Consider the following 23,930-nt stretch of genomic DNA (forward strand, 5'->3'; position numbering starts at 1 on the left):
GCTTCCAGTCTGTTATTTGAACTCAATCAGCATGACAGAGTGATCTCCAGCCTTGTCATCGTCAACAGTCACACCTGTGTTAACGAGAGATTCACTGACATGCTTTCAGCTGGTCCATTTGTGGCAGGGCTGAAATGCAGTGGAAATGAGGATTCAGTTCATTTGTATGGCAAAGAGGGACTTTGTAATCAATTGCCATTCATCTGATCACTCTTCATAACATTCTGGAGTATATGCAAATTGCCATTATACAGCAGACTTTGTGAAAATGTATATTTGTGCCATTCTCAAAACTTTTGGCCACGACTGTATGTTGATTTGATTAACACTTTTTTTGGTTTCTACGTGATTCTATGTGTGTTATTTCATAGTTTTGATGTCTTCACAATTAATGAAAAAACAATAATAATAATAATCGAATTCTGTTTCAAACTATAGCAAACAAACGTGTGTGTGAAAAGACCCTAAAATCACATCACAAATTCCATATTGATTTCCAATGGCCATAACATAATGAGTTTAATAATGTGCCAAATTAAATACATAGCCCACATATGCAAAGTTGTCATGTTTTTGCAGTAGGGAGGATACTACTTCATAGATTGAAAAGGTCCCATGGGTCACCTATGAGTCAGCAGTGAGATAAGCCGAAACACTGCTAACAAAAAATACACACTAATAGAACATAAAGAGGCTTGTCAGGTTGTCAACAGCATTTGATCACCCTTTGGCAGACACAAGGGGAATTGTCGGGAAAACTCTTGTCAAGTCCTGGTTGCTTTAGGGAATGGGTAAACCAATACAGTCCCTTCATCTTCATAAGTGTTTCCCAGTGTGTGTGTGGTGACTTAATGTTCAATATGTTTGTGCTCCCCTGGCTTCGCCTGGACCAGACTGCTCCCTTCACTCACCACCAACCCAGTTCAGACTGCTCTCACCTCGTCCTCCCTCAGCGGCCCAATCCCTGTCTCCTGGCCATGTGCCATAAGCTAGGCAGGACCCCTCAGTCCCTTGTTTTCTTTCCATTTAGACCGTCACGTGATTCGGGGTGTCAAGTAATGACAGCTGACAAGCACTTGTCCGTAACTTACAGTGGCGCAGCATGCGCTAATATAGTTAACGGGATCATGTGTCCATTTGGGGTCTATTTGAGACGGAGGTTACTTTCAGTCTCAGCTGGGTCACTTGAAATTTACGGTGAGTCAGCTAATTTAATTTGAGCATCCTCGTAGTATTTGTCGAAAATGCAAAATTGAAGCTAGTGTCAAACAAAGTCAGTGGCATACAAGCGATTTTTCAGTTGGAGAGATGTGTCAAAGAGAATGATGTGATGCATTTTTTTTATCCCAATATGGCAAAGATCTTGGAATGTGTGTTGACATCCTCGGAGGACTATGAGGTTTCTTTCTGCTAAAAAGATGTGGCAGCTGGTACAGTTCTCTTTTCAACATCCAGTTTCTTTAAAAACACTCATACTCTTTCATTACAGGGACCTGTTCACACCTACGCACTTGTACCCTCCGTCATTAAGTCTACATACAGGTAACTAACTGTTAGATGTACATCTGATGTCACCTTCTGACAGCTGACGATACATGGTCAAGACACAAGTCGGCTAATTACTGCTAGCAATCGAGTTACCTTGATGACAGCTTGTGCGATGACTAAGGCAGTTTTCGTTAGATGGCATCTTGTCAAATGCAGTGTTGTCGAAAGCAACATTCTTTTCAAATGTTTTGAGTCTGTCTTTTCAACACAAGAGACGGAGGAGTCAGGCATTTCCATCTAAATGGACCCATGACCACAAACATGTGAAGTTTATAGGCGCATTTCAAATTGGGTGTCAAGTGAAAGCTAAGAGTTTATATTTTTGAGAAATGAAGGCAAATATGAATTTTTAACCATTTTCCACTCAAAAAAATGTGGAATAAGCAAAGGCTTTGATTTCTGGTAAAACAGATGGAAATGGGATCTGAGACAACATCACCAAAACAAGTAATGAACATTTATATTTAGTTTTGGAGAAATGATTTGCCTTCTGTAAGTTTAAGAAACATTGACTGGTAATTACCAAAACCCACATATGCTTAAGATATTTTCTAAAGTTCACAGAAGTAACAAGTAAAAGGTAGACCTACCAATTAGTTAGTGTTTTTACTGATATCAAGTTTGTTTATTAATTATTAAGTGATTCCAACCCGTAATTCTGTTAACAAATTGTCTACAATGGGAAATCGTCGTAGTCACAAACCACAGTTGGGTCACCTGCTACTGTCCTCTCTTCCACTGGCATACTGTTATGTTCAGCCGATAACACTTTTTTCTTCTCTTTCTATCATCTGGTGGTCAAAGCAAGACTGAGAACAGTTTGGACAACCCCTCCCCTCTCTCCAGTTGTCGTCACCTCTCCCGACTCTTAATGACATCTACCACCTACCCTCGTTCCATTTACTGTAACAAGCATCCTCACCCACTGAGCACCAACTAACACCGGACGTCCATGAACGTTAAAAAGTACTTCCTGGCCGGACCAAAAAATTTGAACCAATCAAAGATGTCTGTTTCACAAGTTTGGACAGCACGAAAAGTAGAGTAGAGTTCAGTACAGTAGAGCAGCCCCCCCAGGTGCACATTTTGGTTTTTGCCCTAGCACTATAAAGCTGATTCGAATAATCAAAGCTTGATGAGTTGGTTATTTGAATCAGCTGTGTAGTGCTACGGCAAAAAACTAAATGGGGGCCCAAGGTACGAGTTTGGGAAACCCTGCACTAGAGTACAGTATAATTCCCCGTGGGAATCGAACCCACAACCCTGGCGTTGCAAGCGCCATGCTCTACCAACTGAGCCACACGGGACCCCAAACTTATGAAACATAGACGTCTATGATAGTTTCAGATTTGGTCTGATCCGAACCAACAAATGTGGTCTTGTTTGGGGACATAGTTCCTATCAATAATAGCCTGTGTGTAGAATAATAACTTTGTGTACTTATTTCAAGTTACATCACCATGAAGAGAACGATATTCACATCCATGTTAATAGTACCCTCCAAACTCGTCATTAAGCTCGAGACCCTGGGTCTCGACACCGCCCTGTGCAACTGGGTCCTGGACTTTGATGGGCCGCCCCCAAGGTGGTGAGGGTAGGAAACAACATCTCCACCCCACTGATCCGCAACACTGGCGCCCCACAAGGGTGCGTTCTCAGCCCTCTCCTGTACTCCCTGTTCACCCATGACTGTGTGGCCATGCAATCGAGAGCATCCTGTCGGCTTGTATCGCCGCCTGGTACGGCAACTGCTCCACCCACAACCGCAAGGCTCTCCAGAGGGTAGTGGGGTCTGCACAATGCATCACTGGGGGCAAACTACCTGCCCTCCAGGACACCTACACCACCCGATGTCACAGGAAGGCCAAAAAGATAATCAAGGACAACAACCACCCAAGCCACTGCCTGTTCACCCCGCTATCATCCAGAAGGCGAGGTCAGTACAGGTGCATCAAAGCTGGGACCGAGAGACTGAAAAACAGCTTCTATCTCAAGGCCATCAGACTGTTAAACAGACATCACTAACACAGAGAGGCTGCTGCCAACATACTGACTCAAATCTCTAGCCACTTTAATAATTAAAAATTGGATGTAATAAATGTATCACTAGTCACTTTAAACAATGCCACTTTATATAATGTTTACATGCCCTACATTACTCATCTCATACTGTATGCATATACTGTGCTCTATATACCATCTACTGCATCTTGCCTATGCCGTTCGGCCATCGCTCATCCATATATTTATATGTACATATTCTTATTCATTCCTTTACACTTGTGTGTATAAGGTAGTTGTTGTGAAATTGTTAGATTACTTGTTAGATACTACTGCATGGTCGGAACTAGAAGCACAAGCATTTCACTACACTCGCATTAACATCTGCTAACCATGTGCATGTGACCAATAACATTTGATTTGTGCATTTCTGTACACATCAGGAACTTGATGCAATTATGTTACCATAATTCCATTACTGGATGTAAATCCACTTCTCCTACTGTAATTCAATAACCAAAATATATATTTTTCTAACTTAAGGTGTCATGTCATAGCTGACACCCCTTTCTTTCTGCAGACATCTTTGAATCTTAATCCGAAGCAGATTAAGAGTTTTTGGAAAAAGTGGTTGCATAAAAAACTGAGGGAGATTTTACTATAATTCTGTAACCAAACTTTGCACCTGCAAAGAAAAGTATGATACCAAATAACCAAACTTTGCATCTGCACAGTTAAGTAAATGTAAATGTGTTTTTGTGAAAATGTTCTGTGTAAATTGGTCAAAGTTGCATAGTGTTTGAAATCAATGTTTTTTTGTTTGGCATACATTTTAAAGTGTCAAAGTGTAACTCCGTTTAACTTTTAGTTGGTACTCATCCCGGATCCGGGAGCACCCCCCACAGTAAAAAAGCTGACTAGCATAGCCTAGCATAGCGTCACAAGTAAATTGTAGCATCTAAATATCATTAAATCACAAGTCCAAGACACCAGATGAAAGATACACTTCTTGTGAATCTAGCCACCATTTCTGATTTTTAAAATGTTTTACAGGGAAGACACAATATGTAAATCTATTAGCTAACCACGTTAGCAAAAGACACCATTTTTCTTTGTCCACCATTTTTTCTCTCCACCAGTAGCTATCACCAATTCGGCCAAATAAAGATATTGATAGCCACTAACCAAGAAAAAACCTCATCAGATGACAGTCTGATAACATATTTATTGTATAGGATAGTTTTTGTTAGAAAAATTTGCATATTTCAGGTAGAAATCATAGTTTACAATTGCACCCACCATCACAACTCGACTAGAATAAATACAGAGAGCAACGTGTATTACCAATTTACTCATCATAAAACATTTCATAAAAATAGACAAAGCATAGCAATGGAAAGACACAGATCTTGTGAATTCAGACAATATTTCAGATTTTCTAAGCGTTTTACAGCGAAAACACAATAAATCGTTATATTAGCATACCACATGTGCAAACGTTACCCCAGCATGAATTCAAGGCAACGGGAGCGATAACGTTATGATCACCAAAATATATTAATTTTTTCACTAACCTTCTCAGAATTCTTCCGATGACACTCTTGTAACATCATATTACAACATACATATAGAGTTTGTTCGAAAATGTGCATATTTAGCCACAAAAAAACGTGGTTATACAATGAGAATAGTAGCAAAACTGGCCTGAAAATGTCGGGCGCCATCTTTGAGAGTGATCTAGTCTAATCGATAACTAATCATAAACTTGACTAAAAAATACAGGGTTGACAGGAATCGAAAGACAAATTAGTTCTTAATGCAATCGCTGACTTACATTTCTAAAAATTATCCTTACTGTGCAATACCGGGTCCGCCAAAGCGAAGCTACACAAAACAAAATGGCGAAATATGCGTTTAACATTTTTCAACAGAACAGCGATTTATCATCATAAATAGTTCTTACTATGAGCTGTTCTTCCATCAGAATCTTGGGCAATGTATCCTTTCTCCGGTCTAATCGTCTTTTGGTCGAAAGATGTCCTCTTGTCCCGTCGAAATGGCCACTAACGTTCGGTATGTACAGGATAAGTGCCCAGCTCATGGAAGGACGTCACAAATAAATGCCTCAAAATCGCACTAAACGGATATAAATTGCTATAAAACGGTTTAAATTAACTACCTTATGATGTTTTTAACACCTATAACGGGTAAAAACATGACCGGCGATATATTACTGGCTAAACCAAGGCTTGGAAAGAGCCCAGTCAAACGTACATTGTGCGTCGAGCGCAGGGACCGAAAGAACGCTCCTTCCGGTCTTTGGTGTTTTATACAGGCCCTGATTGCGCAATCGACTCCATTCAAATTGTCACCACTTACTGACATCTAGAGGAAGGCATAGGCAGTGTTTGTATCCTCATAGCATTCACAGGGACATTAAAACTGACCTGGGACCAGAGGCCAAGATTTCTGAAATCTCACTCCCTGTCAGGAAAAGTTCTGTAGAATGAGTTCTGTTCCACTCAGAGACATAATTCCAACGGTTATAGAAACTAGAGTGTTTTCTATCCAATAATAACAATAATATGCATATTGTACGAGCAAGAATTGAGTATGAGGCAGTTTAATTTGGAGACGATAAATGCTAACGTTGAAACAGCACCCCCTATATTGAGAATTGCCCTGCCACAAAAATAGATTTAACCTGAAAAGTTATTAATTCAAACAGTTTCCCATGGGAAAGATTTGTGAACGGAGCATAAAAAGCAAGCAAAGAATCGCACTATAACCAAGAGAGAGCGAGATGGGAACCGAGCGAGGGAAAAAGCTTACTAAAAACCTGTCATTTTCAGAAAAAAAAATAAAAAGTGTCACGTTGACCTAGATATCTGAACAAATGGAAGGTTGTACACATTTGCAATGTCAGAATCAGTCAAAAATAAGAGTAAATTGGATTGGAGCGACACCCTTTCCCACACACAAGCACACTCACCTCATGACCACTCCTTCCAGAGAGCAATCACACCCCGACTCCATGATAATGCAAATTCATTCCACTGAGCTTGAACTACAAGAGAAAAGGAGGTGCATTTCTCAAAATAACTTTGAAATTGAGCTGAAATGACTTGACAATTCCTCATCTAAAATGGAGGGGTTTCACAAATGCTGCGATTCACAGGTAAACATTTGTGCAATGCCTGCTGCTGACAAAACCTCCATTAAAAATCCAGTGATTCCATGTGAATGAAGCAAACCCACAGAAAGCTTAATGACAGGTTCAGTTGAGCCTTGGTTCAGGAGGTTGTTTTTCCCCTGGTGTTAAGATTGGTCTGACCTAAACCTGACACATGCACAGTTGTCATAAACAGCACCCCGTGAGTGGGTACTTGAGATAAGTGTACGCGATAGTTGAGGCATCTAATTATAGGCCAACCGATGTTTTTTGGAGTCTGATACAGATTCCCCCAAAAAAATTTGGGGGTGCAAAACTACCAATATATTGTTTTACAGCGGGGAAATTATAAAGTAAAATGTTTCCACCCTGAATTGTCCAATAACTACACTTCAAATGTTGATGTCATACATTGTGACAAAAATGTCATCATGAGAATGGCTGCAAGTGTTCAGATAAGCATAAGATCTACTTTTTTCATCCTATTTTTTTATTTATTAAATCAGTTATCTGTGGAGTTATCGGTCGATACCAATATAGCGTTAAAAGGCCAATAATATCAGTGCACCAAATTTAATAAAATGTCATTGTATGCAGTAGCTTTAAGATTTACCTTCACTGGAACTAAGGGGCCTAGCCCAAACCATGAAAAACAGCCCCAGACCATTATTCCTCCTCCACCAAACTTTACAGTTGGCACTATGCAGTCGGGCAGGTAGCGTTCTCCTGACATCCGCCAAACCCAAATTCGTCCACCGAACTGCCAGAACGTGATTCATCACTCAAGAGAATGCGTTTCCATTGCTCCAGAGTCCAATGGTGGTGAGCTTTACACCACTCGGGCCGACGCTTGGAATTGCACATGGTGATCTTAAGCTTGTGTGCAGCTGCTCGGCCATGGAAACCCATTTCATGAAGCTCCCGACAAACAGTTATTGTGTTGACCTTGGTGCCAAAGGCAGTTTGGAACTCAGTAGTGAGTGTTGCAACTGAGGACAACACTTGGCGGTCCCGGTCTGTGAGCTTGTGTGGCCTACCACTTCGCTGCTGAGCCGTTGTTGCTCCTAGATGTTTCCACTTCACAATAACAGCACTTACAGTTGACCAGGGCAACTCTAGCAGGGCAGAAAGTTGACTAACTGACTTGTTAGAAAAGGTGGCATCCTATGACAGTGCTATGTTTAAAGTAACTGAGCTCTTCGATACGGGCCATTCTACTGCCAATGTTTGTCTATGGAGATTGCATGGCTGTGTGCTCGATTGTACACGCCTGTCAGAAACGGGTGTGCCTGAAATAGCCAAATCTACTAATTTGAAGGGGCATCCACATACACTATATATACAGAAGTATTTTTCGCTAATTCTTGATATGCTCTGCAAGTGGCAGATTATGTTTAGATGCCAATTTATGAAAGACTGTATAGTATACAAGTTGGTTTGGTGAAAACATGTGCACAAGTACCCCTCTTTGCATTGTGCAATCGCTATGATAACACCAACTTAGGCTAATCTTTCCGCAGTCACCTAAGTGAACAACACAATGGTCATTTCCATGTAAAAGGACCAATGAGCACCAACATGTGAAGTTCATAGGACCTTGTCAAATTGTGTGTCCAATAAAAGCTAGAGTGTCTATTTTTAAATTAAGGCATATATATATTTTTTAACCATTTTCCATCCTAAAAATTAAGAATAAGCAAAGGCTTTGATTTCTGGTCAAAAAGATCTACCAGAAAGTCTTAAAAAAAGGTATTATAAATACATTAAAACCCAATAATGTTGAAGTAAAGACCCTTGCCATCTAATATAAACACTTAAATATTTAGTTTGAGACATTTTTCTCTGCCTTCTGTAAGTTTACGAAACATTGCCTTGTGGCTTGAAATTCCATTACCAAAAACCAACATGCCTATTTCTCTCATGAAGGAAGATAATGAAAGTTCACAGAAGTAACAAGTAGACCTATCAATTCCCTATAATGTTTTTTACTGATATCAATTTGAGTTATGAAATATTCAGTGATTAAAACTTAATTCCGCTACACAATCGGTAACAGAATTTCCTCCCCCAAAAAAATTTGGTAAAGAAATTTCCGCAATTGAATTGGCTACAATGGGAAATCATAGTAGTCACAAACCACAGTTGGGTTCATAACTTTGGACAGCACAGTACGGTACAGTAAAGAAAAGTAGAGTATAGTTCAGTACAGTATAGTACACAGTAGAGCAGACTAGAGTTGAGAACATTGTAATGTAATAAACTCTACTGTGTTGAACTCTACTGAGCAACTCTACTATTCTGTGCTGTACTCTACTGTGCTGTGATGTCTGTTTCACGTGTGGACGTCTATAACTGGTTCAGATTTGTTCCGGTCCAACCAAATTTGGTCTTGTTTGGGGGCAGAGCTCATTAAAAATAACAGCCAGTGTGTATAATAATACCCAAATATGCAAAGGAGGATACCTTTGTGTACCTATTTAGGGTAGATCACTTTGAAGAGAATGACATTCATATCCATAATTATGCATGTCTGTGTAGTACAGATAAGGGACCAATGACGCAATTGTGTAAACAGGTGTAAATCCACTTCACTTACTGTAGTGTACTCCACTGGAACATCGGTATAATAATGTCAAAATCACTATTAGAATGAGACAATACTTTCAACTGAAATCTTTCAATTACTGTTGAGCTCTTTGTGTGGCAGGAACTGGGGTTCATCAGGGCACAGTCCAATATTTTTTTTTATTTGCTATTCTTTTCCACATCTCCCTAATTCCTTCCCCAAGAAAGGCATTCCATATTGGGACATTTCGCTGGAAACTAAGCCTCAGACAGTGAACCAAGAGAGAGAACCCTTCGGGGACAATAAGGTGAATCTTAAGATGCACTATGTAGAAATCTCTCCGCTATTTCCTGGATGCTAAAATTGGAATAGTTTGACGAATTTTAGATTGTGACAAAACAAGCAAGTATAGTGTAAAGAATCATTGTACCATCTAAACCGCTGTGAAATATATTTTCCATAACCAAAAACAACTTACAAACGGGAAAAATAGAAATAGCGTGACTATAACATATCTACCTCCTCATAAAGATGCTTTCAATGAGAATGACTCATGTTCACCTAATACCTTTCTTGCACTATTGGTTAGAGCCTGTAAGTAAGCATTTCACTGTAAGCATTTCACCTGTTGTATTCAGTGCACGTGACAAATAAACTTTAATTTGATAGATCTATATCTCACATTTTTAAGCGAATTTGGTCTGGTCGCCCAAAAAGTGACATATTGCCGCTTTAACATAACATAAAACATCATAAAACAGCATAACATAAAACACAACACACATCTATCTACGTATATCTATATATAATCTATATACAGATCTATATACATATATATACACACATATCTATAGAGATATGTATATATCTATATAGATATGAATATATACACATATCTATATATACACACTTGAAGTCAGAAGTTTACATACACCTTAGCCAAATAAATTTAAACTCAGTTTTCACATCCCTGACATTTAATCCTAGTAAAAATTCCCTGTCTTAGGTCAGTTAGGATCACCACTTTATTTTAAGAATGTGAAATGTCAGAATAATAGTACAGAGAATTATTTATTTCAGCCTTAATTTCTTTCATCACATTCCCAGTGGGTCAGAAGTTTATTTGAATATATGAATATTTGGTAGCATAGCCTTTAAATTGTTTAACTTGGGTCAAACGTTTCAGGTACCCTTCCACATGCTTCCCACAATAATTTGGGTGAATTTTGGCCCATTCCTCCTGACAGAGCTGGTGTAACTGAGTCAGGTTTGTAGGCCTCCTTGCTCGCACATGCTTTTTCAGTTCTGCCCACACATTTTCTATGGGATTGAGGTCAGGGCTTTGTGATGGCCACTCCAATACCTTGGAAGTATGCTTGGGGTCATTGTCCATTTGGAAGACCCATTTGCGACCAAGCTTTCAGACTGATGTCTGAGATGTTGCTTCAATATATCCACATAATTTTCCTTCCTCATGATGCCATCTATTTTGTGAAGTGCACCAGTCCCTCTTGCACCAAAGCACCCCCACAACATGATGCTGCCACCCCCGTGCTTGACAGTTGGGATGGTGTACTTCGGCTTGCAAGCATTTATCCTCAAAACAGAACAATGGTTGTTATGGGCAAACAGTTTTATTTTTGTTCCATCAGACCAGAGGACATTTCTCTAAAAGGTATGATCTTTGTCCCCATGTGCAGTTGCAAACCGTAGTCTGGCTTTTTTATGGCGGTTTTGGAGCAGTGGCTTCTTCCTTGCTGAGCGGCCATTCAGGTTATGTCGATATAGGACTGGTTTTTACTGTGGATATAGATACGTTTGTACCCGTTTCCTCCATCATCTTCACAAGGTCCTTTGCTGTTTTCTGGGATTGAGTTGCACTTTTCACACAGATGAACGTGGTACCTTCAGGCATTTGGAAATTGCTCCCGAGGATGAACTAGACTTGTGGAGGTCCACAAATTCTTCTCTGAGGTCTGATTTCTTTTGATTTTCCCTTGATGTCAAGCAAAGAGGCACTGAGTTTGAAGGTAGGCCTTGAAATATATCCACAGGTACACCTCCAATTGATTCAAATGATGTCAATTAGCCTATCAGAAGCTTTTAAAGCCATGACATCATTTTCTGGAATTTTCCAAAACTTTTTAAAGGCACAGTCAACTTAGTGTATGTAAACTTCTGACCCACTGGAATTGTGATACAGTGAATTATAAGTGAAATAATCTGTCTGTAAACAATTGTTGGAAAAGTACTTGTGTCATGCACAAAGTAGATGTCCTAACCAACTTGCCAAAACTATAGTTTGTTAACAAGAAATTTGTGGAGTGGTTGAAAAACGAGTTTTAATGACTCCAACCTAAGTGTATGTAAACTTCCGACTTCAACTGTATACGTAGGGTCAAGAAGGCTATATATTAAAGTGTAAATGGAGGTATGAATACAGGACCATTTTGCCTCATTTCTGGCCATTAAAAACGTCAAACTCGTAAAAACATATGATCAGTACAACAAGTGCAGGACCATGAGAAACTGACTCTCTAGCCAAGTGCTACTAACAAATCCCGATGGGGCATTTCAAAAAGAGGCAAAGGAATTTCAGAAATTGTTCCAAGATGAAAACCAAAACCGTAGCCACATGAAGACAAAGGCCCTTCTTTCCTCCTCGGTGGAATATTTCCTGGACTAGACTTATGGCGAAGCAGGAGGAAAGAAAAAAAGAGAAGTTACCTGTTACAGCAATCAGAGCACCAGCAGCTGGTTTACTGCAGTTAGTCAGAAGGTCAGTGAGACAGTCAGTCAGACCTAGGCCAATCACAGACAGCAGGCTTGGGGCCCTGCCTGGTGCCAGTGCTCTGCTGCGAAATGTACTGCCTGATCGTAGAGAGCAGGTTGTCAGCACTCTTCACGCAGGGGTATATTTAAACCTGCCTCAAATGAAACTGGAAACTTCTTTATAGTGGGAATTTGGAAATGAAGGTGCACAAAAGCAAAGCAAAATACCTCGGGACGTCTGTCAGAGCGCGAGAGCAGGGGTCGATGATTCCAATATGTTTAGGGTATACCTATCAAGATGAATCTATACGCGTCAACCCTCTTCTCTCTCTTTACTGTCAGGTGCTGAAAGAACTTGCAGAGCTGGAACTAGGCCTATGTGATGATACCAAACACTGATAAAATTGTCAGTGTGGATAAACAAATGCCTAATCTAGATACAGTAGGCTCAAATAATTCAATGTAAAATGACATCCAGAAATTTCAGGTGCTGCAATGAAACTATTGAATTATAGAAAGCAAAGAGAGTCTCAACCAGATGCTTTCTCAATGCCTATAACGTTTGATGGTTTCGGTGGGTATCTTTTTAGTTTGTTGAGTCGAGTGTCTTAGGCCTATTAAGTTCCATCACTTGAGTGAAATGCATACCATTGGCAGTCAGTGCCGTTTAAGATGAGGAAGGACAGTTTTTCTTGTTTCATGGCAATGGCCTTATTTCTATTTCAGCATATTAGATGACTCATTCATTTTCCATTCAGCCAGCTCAATGTAACATTGATTGGTTTAAGTTATTACATGATACTCAAATTTTCCCTATATCCATCATGAGCTTGCTACAACCTAGCCTACGAATGAAAGTTTACAATGTAGGTGCACGGGTAGATAGTTTTTTGTTGTTAATCAAGGTGACAGTGACACATACCACCTTGCACACAACTAGCTGATTTAGGGTGTAATCGCTAGTCCAAACAGTTGCAAACGAGAGTTTCTACAGGACAAATTCAGGTATGTTTATCCCTGTTTCGTTCAGTGTGCTTCCGTTTAAGAAACGTTTTAACATAATAGGCGGAATGAATAGACCCTTGATCATCCCCAAACACAATTCACATGCATATCAGCCACATACAAACAGTATGATCTCTTTGCATAATTCCTTCTTGCATCTACGCCTTATTCTGTGACCAGGCGAAAAAACCTTTCCAAGCCAAACTTTCATACCATAAGGGCTAACCACTCCACACAGCCTACATCGTTGTCACCATATTAGCTAACGCCATAGTCAACATAGCTACAATTACTAACGCGTTAGTAAACCCGCTACAATCATGCAGTACAGCGTACAGCAAGCGGTTTAGCAGTTACACCGGCAGGCCCCAGTGGCAATAAATAAAACTTAAAGCTGACCGACTTGGAAGAGTTAGTGTTGCATAGCCATAGCCAGCTTCCTAACATAGCATACCTCTGTTTGAGCCAGGTGTTGGAGTAGGCTAAACTTGCTAGATGCATTCGCTAGCTAGCTGCAACGTAACTTGTTGAGCAACCCAACCAAATTCACATAGAAATGTGTGTTATAGATCTGTCATCATTGAAAGCAAGTCTAAGAAATGGTAGATCTCTTCTGTGGGCTATTTCTATGCTTCCCATTCTTATGTTTCATCTTTGCGTTTTTTACTTTTGGTTTTGTACAACAGCTTCAAACAGCTGAAAATACAATACTTTTGGTTATGGAAAATATATTTCACAGCAGTTTAGAAGGTACAATGATTCTCTACACTATACTTGCTTGTTTAGTCACAAACTGAAATTAAGCCAACTATTAAAATGTTTGCTAAGCAATGTGGTTCAATCAATTATTTGCTGACATGTGAATATATTTGGTATAATTTCATCTAAAAAGGATAACTTTAATGTTTCACTATTTTTGTGAAATTCACTGAGGAGGATGATCCTCCCCTTCCTCTGAAGAGGAGCCTTCACTTTGCATGCCTTTCTGCATGTCATGCGTGTTACAGCCTAATGCAAAAGTTTTTTCATAAATAGTTTTGACTTATCTCAGACACATCAGGAACCAATACTGCTTAGATTAAGAGCTGTGGAATTCCTCCTGAAGGGTGTTGAGCTAAATTAAACAGGAAACTGGATTAATCTTGAGACCCTTAGGCTGCTGGGGTTAGTTTCCTATGAAAGATAACATTATGTGACGCAATAGCAGTTCAGATGAAACACTACAACATCCTTATCAGTCCATTGCACAGTGGTACCTGACTGAAAATGTCCTGTTGCCAACAAAATACTTTGTTGCCCTACAGAAAACAGTAGATGGGTAAAAATTTGAGGTCGACCGATTAATCGGAATTATCGATGTGGTGCCTGTTAATTTCTCATCGAATCACAGCCTACTTCGACAAACGGGTGATGATTTAACAAGCGCATTTGCGAAAAAAGCACTGTCGTTGCACCAATGTACCAAACCATAAACATCAATGCCTTTCTTAAAATCAATACACAAGTACACATTTTTAAACCTGCATATTTATTTAATATTGCCTGCTAACATGAATTTCTTATAACTAGGGAAATTGTCAGTTCTCTTGCGTTCCGTGCAAGCAGTCAGGGTATATGCAGCAGTTTGGGCCGCCTGGCTCATTGCGAACTGTGTGAAGTCCATTTATTCCGAACAAAGGCCGTAATTAATTTGCAGAATTTACATAATTATGACATAACATTGTACAACCTTCAATGTAACAGCAATATTTAGACTTAGGGATGCCATCCGTTAGATAAAATACGGAACGGTTCCGTATTTCACTGAAAGAATAAACGTTTTATTTTCGAAATGGTAGTTTCCGGATTTGACCATATTAATGACCTAAGGCTCGTATTTCTGGGTGTTATTATGTTATAATTAAGTCTATGATTTGATAGAGCAGTCTGACTGAGCAGCAGCAGGCTCGTAAGCATTTATTCAAACAGCACTTTCGTGCGTTTGCCAGCAGCTCGTCGCAATGCTACAAGCATTGCGCCGTTTATGACTTTAAGCCTATCAACTCCCGAGATTAGGCTGGTGTAACCGATGTGAAATGGCTAGCTAGTTAGAGGGGTGCACGCTAATAGCGTTTCAAACATAACTCGCTCTGAGACTTGGAGTAGTTGTTCCCCTTGCTCTGCAAGGGCCGCGGCTTTTGTGGAGCGATGGGTAACGCTGCTTCGAGGGTGGCTGTTGTCGATGTGTTCCTGGTTCGAGCCCAGGTAGGGGCGAGGAGAGGGACGGAAGCTATACTGTTACACTGGCAATATTAAAGTGCCTATAAGAACATCCAATAGTCAAAGGTATATGAAATACAAATGGTAGAGAGAAATAGTCCTATAATTCCTATAATAACCTCAACCTAAAACTTCTTACCTGGGAATATTGAAGACTCATGTTAAAAGGAACCACCAGCTTTCATATGTTCTCATGTTCTGAGCAAGGAACTTAAACTTTAGCTTTTTTACATGGCACATATTGCACTTTTACTTTCTTCTCCAACACTTTGTTTTTGCATTATTTAAACCAAATTGAACATGTTTCATTATTTATTTGAGGCTAAATTGATTTGATTGATGTATTATATTAAGTTAAAATAAAAGTGTTCATTTAGTATTGTTGTAATTGTCATTATTAAATATATATACAAATCAGGCCGATTAATCGGTATCGGGTTTTTTTGGTCCTCCAATAATCGGCATCGGCGTTGAAAAATCATAATCGGTCGACCTCTAGTAAAAATACCCCATATTTTAGCATAAGTATTGTAATTACTTACGCATTACAAAAGTCACTTTTTTAGAAAAAGTTACTTCCCCAACGTCTTTAGAGGTTATATTGGTGTATTAGGACGTGGATATGTGTGGTTCTAAGGTATTTTAGATGCATTTATAAATGTAATGGGATTCCTTAGGCATATTATGTTATGCCATTTGCCCATTTGGGATATGGACCAAAAACGGTCTTGGGATATCAAACATGGAAATATGTGGGATATGGACCAAAACCTGTCCTGGGATATCAAACATCAGTATAGCTAACCTGTATTTCTTGGAAAACCTAATCAAATAACAGATGTTTTACAATAGGTGTAAACAGTGGTTCTAATAAATGATTCAAGTTACCCGCATAGCACACCCATTAGCTTATTATCATTACCGAAACGGACGTACAAATGCTGCAGTAATGAGATGTGTGTTCTGGTATTGTGAGGCCCTTAGATCAATCTGCAAGTAATGGGAGACAGCCATTATGAGTCAGCAAACAATTGATCACATCACTAAAGCCCATTCACGCCTCCATGTTGGTAAGGTAGTTTTTCCCAATTTGAGTGTTAAGTCATTTCGGTAACGAAAAGGTAAAGTGTGGTAATGGGGGTGTTTGAGAACAAGATCCTCATTCTGTAGACAGTGTATAAGTGAAGAAATTAAATTAACTTGTGCTCATCTAATGACTACTCCTCTAGATCACTGGTTCCCAACAGGGCGTGATGAATATTTGACAAGTTGAATCAGGTGTGCTTGTCCTAGACTAAAAATGTGTACTTTGTGGTACGGGGACTGGAGTTGGGAACCACTGCTCTAGATGATGAATCATGGGTTTTACAAGAACTTGTCAGTGTTACAGTAATAAGAAACATGTCCACATACAATGTGTTTTTACGTAAATATTATATATTGAGCAAAAATATAAATGCAACATTCAACAATTTAAAACGATTTCTACTGAGTTACAGTTCATATAAGGAAATCAGTGAATTTAAATCAATTCATTAGGCCCTAATCTATGGTTTTCACATGACTGGGCAGGGGTGCAGCCATGGGTGCGCCTGGGAGGGCATAGGCCCACCCACTTGGGAGCCAGGCCCAGCCAATCAGAATTAGTTTTTACCCCCACAAAAGGGCTTTATTACAGACAGAAATACTCACAATTTCCATCACCTGTCTGGGTGGCTGATCTCAGACAATCCTGCAGGTGAAGTAGTCGGATGTGGATATCCTGGGCTGGCGTCGTTACACGTGGTCTGTGGTTATTAGGCCGGTTGGACGTACTGCCAAATTCTCTAAAACAATGTTGTGGTAGAGGAATGCACTTTACATTCCCTGGAAACAGCTCTGGTGGACATTGTTGCAGTCAGCATGCCAATTGTACACTCCCTGAAAAACTTTAGACGTCTGTGGCATTGTCTTGTGTGACAAAAACGCACATTTTAGACTGGCCTTTTATTGTCCCCAGCACAAGGCGCACCTGTGTAAATGTTTAATCAGCTTCTGGATATGCCACACCTGTCAGGTGGATTGGTCATCTTGGCAAAGGAGAAATGCTCACTAAAAGGAATGTAAACAACTTTGTGCACAACATTTCTGAAAAATAAGCTTTTGCATCCAGACATTAAAACCAACACGATACCAGGCCAAGTATCACGATACTGAGTAGTATCGAAACACCACAGGGGGAAAAATTCAGCGGCCTAGCGTCCTGTTCGACCCGTCCCCTGGACATTTGTTACCATTTATAAGAGTTATGCGCATTTGCGACACAAAAAGCCAGTCACTGAAATTCATACTTTAACTAATTTAAAAAAAACATTTTGAATTTAACTTCACACTGTATAATATAATAGAGTGGCTAATTTGCATATATTTGCAAAGGCCTACCTGTGATTTGGCTTGAGGAATGGGAGGAAGGAATATACAGTACATGCATACTGATCTGCATGTCATTGTGGCAATAAAGGGAAAACACTGCATGAAGCCTTCTCTTCAGTAAACACAGACAAACACTCTCCATCCCTCCCACACTATCTCCCTCCCTCTTATAAACAAACACCACTTTCTCTACCAAAAATACTCACAAAAATACTCACATCCATATATTGTACATATATTACATGTACATATCCCATTTAGATTTGTGTGAATTAGGGAGTTGGGTAATTGGTAGATATTACTGCACTGTCGGAACTAGAAGTACAAGCATTTCGCTACACTCACATTAACATCTGCTAATCATGTGTATGTGACCAATAAAATGTGATTTGATCAACAACAAAAAAACAGGACTCAAAATGTTTGCAAATGTATCTAAATAAACAAAACTGAAATATCACATTTACATAAATATTCAGACCCTTTACTCAGTACTTGAAGCAACTTTGGCAGCAATTACAGCCTCGACTCTTCTTGGGTATGACGCTACAAGCTTGGGACACCTGTATTTGGGGAGTTTCCTCCATTCTTCTCTGCAGATCCTCTCAAGCTCTGTCAGGTTGGATGGGGAGCGTCGGTGCACAGCTATTTTCAGGTCTCTCCAGAGATGTTAGATCGGGTTCAAGTCCGGACTCTGGCTGGGCCTCAAGAACATTCGGAAACGTGTCCCGAAGCCACTCCTGTGTTGTCTTCGCTGTGCTTAGGGTCGATGTCCTGTCGGAAGGTGATCCTTTGCCCCAGTCTGAAGTCCTGAGCGCTCTGGAGCAAGTTTTCGTTAAGAATCTCTCTGTACTTTGCTCTGGTTCATCCTTGGGAGCAATTTCCAAACGTCTGAAGTAGAGGTCGACCGATTATGATTTTTCAACACCGATACCGATTATTGGAGGACCTAAAAAAGCCGATGCCGATTAAATCGGACGATTTTTATATATATATATATATATATATATATATATATATATATATATATTTGTAATAATGACAATTACAACAATACTGAATGAACAATGAACACTTATTTTAACTTAATATAATACATCAATAAAATCAATTTAGTCTCAAATAAATAATGAAACATGTTCAATTTGGTTTAAATAATGCAAAAACAAAGTTTGAGAAGAAAGTAAAAAAGTGCAATATGTGCCATATAAAAAAGCTAATATTTAAGTTCCTTGCTCAGAACATGAAAACATATGAAAGCTGGTGGTTCCTTTTAACATGAGTCTTCAATATTCCCAGGTAAGAAGTTTTAGGATGTAGTTATTATAGGACTATTTCTCTCTATACCATTTGTATGTCATATACCTTTGACTATTGGATGTTCTAATAGGTACTTTAGTATTGCCAGCCTAATCTCGTGAGTTGATAGGCTTGAAGTCATAAACAGCGCAATGCTTGAAGCATTGCGAAGAGCTGCTGGCAAACGCAGGAAAGTGCTGTTTGAATGAATGCTTACGAGCCTGCTGCTGCCTACCACCGCCCAGTCAGACTGCTCTATTAAATCATAGACTTAATTATAATAACACACAAAAATAAGAGACTTAGGTCATTAATATGGTCAAATCCGGAAAATATCATTTTGAAAACAAAACGTTTATTCTTTCAGTGAAATACGGAACCGTTCCGTATTTCATCGAATGGGTAGCATCCATAAGTCTAAATATTGCTGCTACATTGCACAACCTTCAATGTTATGTCATAATTACGTAAAAGTCTGGCAAATTAGTTCGCAACGAGCCAGGCGGCCCAAACTGTTGCATATACTCTGACTCTGTGAGCATTGAACGCAAGAGAAGTGACACAATTCTCCTAGTTAATATTGCCTGCTAATATGAATTTCTTTTAAGGTACCACGTTCATCTCTACAAACAATAGTACAGAAGTATAAACACCATGGGACCACGCAGCCGTCATACCGCTCAGGAAGGAGACACGTTCTGTCTCCTAGAGAAGAACGTACTTTGATGCGAAAAGTGCAAATCAATCCCGGAAAAACAGCAAAGGACCTTGTGAAGATGCTGGAGGAAACAGGTACAAAAGTATCTATATCCACAGTAAAACGAGTCCTATATCGACATAACCCAAAAAGCTGCTCAGCAAGGAAGAAGCCACTGCTCCAAAACCGCCATAAAAAAGCCAGACTACGGTTTGCAACTGCACATGGGGACAAAGATCATACTTTTTGGAGAAATGTCCTCTAGTCTGATGAAACAAAAATAAAACTGTTTGGCCATAATGACCATCGTTATGTTTGGAGGAAAAAGGGGGATGCTTGTCGAAGAACACCCTCCCAACCGTGAAGCACGGGGGTGGCAGCATCATGTTGTGGGAGTGCTTTGCTGCAGGGGGGACTGGTGCACTTCACAAAATAGATGGCATCATGAGGATGGACAATTATGTGGATATATTGAAGCAACATCTCAAGACATCAGTCAGGAAGTTCAAGCTTGGTCACAAATGGGTCTTCCAAATGGACAATGACTCCAAACATACTTCCAAAGTTGTGGCAAAATGGCTCAAAGACAACAAAGTCAAGGTATTGGAGTGGCCATCACAAAGCCCCGACCTCAATCCTATAGAAAATATGTGGGCAGAACTGAAAACGCGTGTGCGAGCAAGGAGGCCTACAAACCTGACTCAGTTACACCAGCTCTGTCAGGAGGAATGGGCCAAAATTCACCCAACTTATTGTGGGAAGCTTGAGGAAGGCTACCCGAAATGTTGGACCCAAGTTAAACAATTTAAGGCAATGCTGCCAAATACTAATTGAGTGTATGCAAACTTCTGACCCACTGGGAATGTGAAGAAAGAAATAAAAACTGAAATAAATCTACTATTATTCTGACATTTCACATTCTTAAAATAAAGTGGTGATCCTAACTGACCTAAAACGGGGAATTTTTACTAGGATTAAATGTCAGGAATTGTGAAAAACTGAGTTTAAATGTATTTGGCTAAGGTGTATGTAAACTTCAACTGTATGCCCCTAATGCAATTCTAAAGTATAATACATCCAGTGTGATTTCAGATGTCAAATTATTGTTTTTTGTTGATTTTATATAAGAACATTTCAACCTCGTTTAGCATGATCCACTCAAATATGGCATAATTATACTATTTGAATTTATTTGCATCACTGTCAATGACAAACTTTTATTTTGAAGGCTAACCGCAAAGTAAACTATTGTGGCTAATTCTTATTGTGGCTAGATTCACATAGATGGGTCCGACCACCATTCATCAAATAAGAACTGTCTTATGAAATAGGGTCATTTTAGATGACACCTAGCCATATAGTTAGTTAGCTAACTATAGCTACTGAAACAGATTGTCGATTTCCTATGTTTTTGGGGAAGATGCGCTAGCTAGCTTTATTTTTATGACCAGCACTGTAGATGAACGAGACAACTTTACCAGCATCATAGCATACCTATCAACGAATCGTTGTGACATCTGAAATACGAGTGATAGTGTAATCAATGTGTAATATCTACGTAAATATATATAATTAATGAACGCCTTAAATTATTATGTGACGTGCAGTCATATTCAGGTCCTGATTGGTCAACAAGCTTATTTGTCATGTCAAATAGTGTTATTTGATGTGTATCTTTTTCGACATGCAAAGACACAAACGGCGTCTAGTATGAGAAATCCTGGTTGAGAATGAAACTGAACAACGAAACAGCACAGCAAGTAAGTGAAAGAAAAAGGTTTTGATTATGTTTTACTGGTAATGGGGACATACGTAAATGCCAACAAAATAACTTTTTGATCAGTGTGGTGTGTGTAACCTTTATTTAACTTGGCAAGTCAGTTAAGAACAAATTCTTATTTACAATGACGGCCAAACCCGGGCCAAACACTGGGTTTGGCGCCGCCCTATGGGACTCCCAATCACGGCCGGATGTGATACAGCCTGGATTCGAACCACTGAGATGCAGTGCCTTGGACGCAGCACTCTATGTGTGTGTGTTAACTATTAAACTGTACTAGAATGCTTAAAAAGTGTGCACAATTTTTTAAATCTCTTATCAATATCGTTTTTTTTTTGGTATGGAAAATATCGGAATCGGCCCCAAAAAATAATACCGGTCCATCACTAAACAGAATAATTGGCCATTTAGGAAGTACCATATCCTTGCAAAGATAATTGGCCAGTGCTTCTCCGCCCATGCATAGACTACAGCCTACTCTATTTAATTGAGACCACTTGCGCACCTGATCTCACAGGTATGGCTACTGAACATGAAGCAGCAAGAATGATGACAGTGGACACTCCCACTTTCTCTTCCCACTTTCTCTTAACCTACGTTTTGCATACAGGATACAGCCTACCTTTTAGGAGAACGAGATGCAGGCAAATAAATGGGTAATAAATATTTATTGAATATGAAAAGGTGCAAAGCTCGCTCACCAAGGTAGCCTGTGGGCGCCTTGGGCCTCTTCAATTATTTTTTGATTGTACCTCGACTCACGTTGGTTGAGCGCCCTTCACTTCTTTCCATTATCAAGATTTATAATGAACAGAAATATAAACGCAACATGTAAAGTGTTGGTCCCATGTTTCATGAGGTGAAATAGAGGATCCCAGAAATGTTCCATACGCACAAAAAGCTTATTTCTTTCAAATTGTGAACAAATGTGTTTACATCCCTGTCAGTGAGCATTTCTCCTTTGCCAAGATAATCCATTCACCTGACAGGTGTCCTATCAAGAAGCTGAGTAAACACATTAACATTACACAGGTGCACTTTGTGCTGGGGACAATAAAAGGCCACTAAATGGGCAGTTTTGTCACACAACACAATGCCACAGATGTCATAGATTGAGGGAGCGTGCAATTGGCATGCTGACTGTAGGAATGTCCACCAGAGCAGTTGCCAGAAAATGTAATGTTCATTCCTCTACCATAAGCCCATAAGTAATGTTCATTCCTCTACCAACGTTGTTTTAGAGAATTTGTCAGTACGTCAAACCGGCCTCAAAACCGCAGACCACGTGTAACCATGCCAGCCCAGGACATCCACATCCGGCTACTTCACCAGCGGGATTGTCTGAGCCCAGGACCTTCACATCAATGGCTGCACCCCTACCCAGTCATCTGAAATCCATAGATTAAGGCCTAATGAATTTATTTAAATTGACTAATTTCCTTATATGAAATATATACAATTGTTTAAAGTGTTGCATTTATATTTTTGTTCAGTATATTTTACAGCCACTGTAATTAACTATAGTCTAATCATATTGAACTTTGGGAAAGTTTTTTTGGGGGAAAGAACTGCCACTTGATTCTCCGCCTATTTCAAATGAGACCACACATATAGACAGATCGATTAGCTGACATCTTCACGAAAACGATGTACGCACTTTAATGGAGCAGAAGTCAGTGTGTTGTGATTCTGGATGGCCAGATTGCTAGCAAGAATAACAAGAAACTGCCATTTGGGGAATCATAAGTGGCTCGTTTCATCTTGTTCTTAATACCATGGGTTATTTTTAGGTGTTTTGATTGCTTTCATGTCAATGCTAATATGGCTAAAATTGTAGAAAAGCTACAAAAAAAAACACAAATTGTAGAAAAGCTGCATTGCTTGCCAAATCATGGCAGCTTTATCCCAAATTCAAAATAGACTGGTTGATTAAAGTAGGGAAATGTTTTCCAACCATAAGATGCAGTTCTGGAATAATAGGAGTCTCATCTATTTTAGGCTTTTTTGTGAACTGCTATAGTGTGCCATTTACTCCCCGTAAACCTAGGCAGGTTCCGGACTGAAATATGCAACAAAAACATTGTAAAGGTGTCATTTATCAGACCCTCTTATCCAGAGCGACTTAGTTTTAGTGCATTCATTTTTTATTTGAACCTTTATTTAACTAGGCAAGTCAGTGAAGAACAAATTCTTATTTACAATGACTGCCTACAGCGGTCAAACCCAGATGACGCTGGGCTAATTGTGCGCCGCCCTATGGGACTCCTATTCACGGCTGGTTGTGATACAGCCTGGAATCGAACCAGGGTGTCTGTAGCGACGCCTCTGGCACCGAGATGCAGTGCCTTAGACTGTTGCGCCCCTCGGGAGCCCCCAAATTCATCAGTCTAGGGGCATACTTTGTTTCATGTTTAACAAA

General features: G+C 39.6%; 1 protein-coding gene across 1 annotated transcript in view; it reads right to left on the reverse strand.

Annotated features, from left to right (window-relative positions):
* peak1 (pseudopodium-enriched atypical kinase 1) overlaps positions 1 to 23,930 on the reverse strand; it is a 260,008-nt gene that overhangs the window by 231,028 nt on the left and 5,050 nt on the right. The window lies entirely within an intron of this gene.

The sequence above is a fragment of the Salvelinus alpinus genome, chromosome 9, assembly GCF_045679555.1.
Source record: "Salvelinus alpinus chromosome 9, SLU_Salpinus.1, whole genome shotgun sequence".
Taxonomy (NCBI): Eukaryota; Metazoa; Chordata; class Actinopteri; order Salmoniformes; family Salmonidae; genus Salvelinus; species Salvelinus alpinus.